Source organism: Austrofundulus limnaeus, unplaced genomic scaffold (genome assembly GCF_001266775.1).
Source record: "Austrofundulus limnaeus strain Quisiro unplaced genomic scaffold, Austrofundulus_limnaeus-1.0 Scaffold83, whole genome shotgun sequence".
NCBI lineage: Eukaryota > Metazoa > Chordata > Actinopteri > Cyprinodontiformes > Rivulidae > Austrofundulus > Austrofundulus limnaeus.
In genome coordinates this window covers 1,050,768-1,053,419 of record NW_013952485.1, presented here as the reverse complement: position 1 = coordinate 1,053,419, position 2,652 = coordinate 1,050,768, and positions in this window count along the sequence as shown.

Genomic DNA, 2,652 nt, shown 5'->3' with positions numbered 1-2,652 from the left:
TGTCCTGAAGGCTACCCCGAATGCATTGCTTCAATTTTACAATAAACTGTTTAAAATTACTAATACATCTGCATGTTTTATTACCATAAACATAAGAAAATGACCAAGAAGCAGCAGAACTAGCAATCCAATACTATTTTTTATTTTAACACCATGACTCAAAAGTCTGTTTCACGTCCCCAAACTGGTAGTATTGAGCTGCTGACATGTCTTATGGTGTTACTGAAATCTTTTCTGGTGAACGGAGACAGATTTGTGTTGTATGATTAGCTTCTGCTATGTTTTTTGAGCATATGTGCTTTTGAACTTGCAGACCAAGTAAACTGACCAGTGTTTTAGAATTTGTAAAACTAAATTTTGAATTAGCGCTGCCCACCACTGCCATTCGTATTATTTGTCTCTTTGATTTGTCATCAAATTTTCCTCCTGCGGCCACATACAGGGAGGCTGGCTACAGTCCCATGGATGGTAAATTTCTGAATAATATGTGCAACTGTAGGAACATCAAATTAATCAAGTCTTATAACCTTTACCTTTAACATGCTTTTCTTTCTACTCTCCTGATTCAACTCTTTCCTTCTCTTCCTCTGGTCCATGTTGAGTGTGGTCCACACCATGTCACCTAACAGCACAGTGAGTTACTCCTGCTTAAATTTCTGCAGCAAACTCCACAGTTTGGGAGGAAGTGAGAAAATTGAGTCATCTCAGACTGCACTGCCACATGAATTCTAATCAAACCGTCTTTCTCTCAGCTTATCAAGGCTGCTACTTGAACACCCTCTGGGTCATCGGACTCAGTCAGGAACCCATAATAAACTCAGGTTCCCTCTCTCCCGCCTTTTGATCATCCTCATATTTTTAGACTCTGAGTGTTGCTTGTTTGGACTCCAGCTCCGAATAAATCAGTGACCTCTGAACTTGTCGGCTTCCAGTCATGCAGTGGGACACAGGAGTCAGAAATGTTAGAAAGATTTTGCCAATTTTGGTATTTTCACAAGATTTACCGAAGATGAAACAGAAACTCCTGCTGATCCTAAAGTAAAACCCAACTTCACTCACTTTAACTAATGAGGGCTGTTCTCAGACAGAGTCCTGCTCATCTTCTGATCACAGCTTTGCTTCTGTTGTACAGCCTTCTCTCTGCTGGAGACCACAGGGGAGATACACAAAATAAATGCCTGCTAACTTTACAACCTGTGCTTAAATGTTACAGAATGACTGTTTCATTTGCTTTAACTCTTTCCCTCCTTTAATCCAGAAAAAAAATCGCACACCTACAAAATGATGTAAATGTGACATCATGTTTTATTTTTACTTTATTTGAATCAGCATTCATTTATAGACAGGAGCAAAGCAACGACCTTGTCTGTTCATAATAACAGAAGTCTGATTTTATAATGCTCTTTTGTACAAATAAAACCGATGAAATTGTATTTTCCAAGAAAAGGCAGCGAGTTCTGGATGACCTTGGTGAAATTTGCTGAAGAGAATGGAACCAAATTATACTCTTGTTGGATGTTTGTGACAGTACCAACACACAACAGACAGTTCAACAAACAAACTACTATAAAGGAAATCTTTAGACACTTTCTAACCAGCAGGCTGTCACAAAGACACAGCTTGTTCTTGTTTCTTTGGCTAAATCTATTAAAAAATCAAAGCTTGCATTGTTTGACACATAAAATAGAATTTATACAGCAGAATTGACTGAAGGATGATGTATYTTTCAGCTCTTTTCTCAACTTTTACATTGCCTCCAGTTCTGCATTAAATCTATAGTTTAGCAGGATTTCACATCACATTCCTGTAAGAAGAGCTTCAGGATGCGCTGGAGGTGTTTTCACTGTTGTGAGTTTTTTTTTTTTTTTAGTATTTGTCCTTCAGAGAAGAGTTTGTTCTCCGTGCTGAATATGCACACACTGTCAGGTAATGTGAGAAGTGGTGAGTGGGCAATGTGAGAGTGAAGGATCAACAGGAGGGAAGTGTTTGAGGGGTGAAGTAGGATGCAGTTTTTTAATCCTTTCATGTTGTGATTTCTAATTTTCAGGACGTCAAACCAAATATCGCCTTTCTTCTTGATCTTTATTCAGGAAATSTCCAAAGCAGAAATGCTCATTTCATGGATGAGTGATCAAAATTTGGTTGTTGAACTTGTGCACACAAGACCAAATGTTGTGTAGCTTCACTTCCACTGAGCTGTGATACTTTTGTTTGGACTAATTCAAACCTAACGTCAGATGGAAGTCAGGCTCAGAAATTCTTCCTCCTGTTGGATTTAAAATCTTTCTGCTCTCTCTGCTCTATGACTTTTATTTCTCCTTTCATTCCCCTCTTTTCTCCAGTCTGCAAGTTCAACCCTCCTGCTGCCTTTGGGTCAAAACGACCCACGAGGTCTGCAGCAGCAGGAGGGGTAAGAAGAGTGTTTATTGCCTGAATTCAACGTGTTTCAATAGAAGCAAACTGTCTAAATTTTGTTTGTGGTTTTCAGAAAGTCTGACATGTGAGTTCTTCTCTCTTTTTTATTTTATTTTATTTTTTGCAGAAACATGAAGAACCTTTTGAAAGATTTGTATGTAGAAAATAATTTTTCTCACAAACAGGTGTTCTGATCCGGGGGGGGTTCTGACTGGTCACAGAGTGTGTATATATGTC